Source organism: Amphiura filiformis, unplaced genomic scaffold (assembly GCF_039555335.1).
Source record: "Amphiura filiformis unplaced genomic scaffold, Afil_fr2py scaffold_25, whole genome shotgun sequence".
Taxonomy (NCBI): domain Eukaryota; kingdom Metazoa; phylum Echinodermata; class Ophiuroidea; order Amphilepidida; family Amphiuridae; genus Amphiura; species Amphiura filiformis.
Genome location: NW_027305489.1, coordinates 1,465,233 through 1,466,407, shown reverse-complemented (window position 1 = coordinate 1,466,407; position 1,175 = coordinate 1,465,233).

Below are 1,175 nucleotides of genomic sequence, written 5' to 3'. Positions count from 1 at the left end.
TTCTGATATTAAATAATTTTCATTTTTTGAAATTCACGATATAATACAAATTTTATGACAAATTATTAAAATTTGATGTTTTTCACATTTTTGATATAATACAGTCCTCAAAGTAAATTTTATAAATCTAATGACATATTCCTAAAAAGTGTATGTAGCTGGGAGGAATAGCCAATGATCAATTGAAAATTTTGACCTTTCATATTGAAGTTATGAATTTTTTTCCAAAAAAAACCTAAGTTGTTTGGTGTTTTGGGAAAAAAATCCATATCTTCAATACAAAAGGTCAAAATTTTCAATTGATCGTCGGCTTTTCATCCCACCTACATACCGGTACACTTTTAAGTATAAATCATCAGATTTATAAAGTTTACTTTGAGTACTGTTAAATATCAAAAATATCAATTTTTAATTATTTGCCATAAAATGTGTATTACATTGCGAATTTCAAAACAATCAAAATTATTTGATATCAGAAGGACATTCTTCGTATTTAGAATGCAATTCGATATGTCTGATGTGCTCTAATGTCCCACAATAAATACTGTCCAAACGTTCATACCCCACCCCTTAAAATCAGCCAATTTGCATTGTAAATTTCGTAAATTTTAATTGGAACAAAAATTTACAGGCCTAAATTTTTTTATTATTATTTTCTACTCAAAAATTTAATAATATAGGCAGTGCATGGCGTAGCTAGCTAGGGGGTGCGGTGGCGCCCAGTGCTGAGGATGGTGCCCCCCTCCCCAATTCTTGAAAATCTGCACGACAAACTAAACCTATAAGTTGATCGGTCTTAAATTGATCTTTAATGATTTTGTGCTGAAATGTGCTGATTTTGACTTAATCGTTTAGGAGGGGGCACAGAATCGATGCTGAATTGGTCAATTTGACGCTGCCTAAGGGTGGCGTCCAGGATACCTTCCCCCCTCCCAGTCGCTATTGACTCACTGCCGGCCGACCCAATGACCGGGCCCAATGACTCCCTGTTTTATACTGATAGGCCAAATTCCCGATCCAGGCGCATAAATGACATGATTCGGGACATGATACCCGTCACTGAGTGCCCCCTCCCCCCACCTCCCGAGTCCCCTTCCCCCGGCATATCCCGCAGTCACCGGTGCTCCTCTGATAAAAGGTTTTTTTCATGGTACGTAACATAAATCGAATGTCAG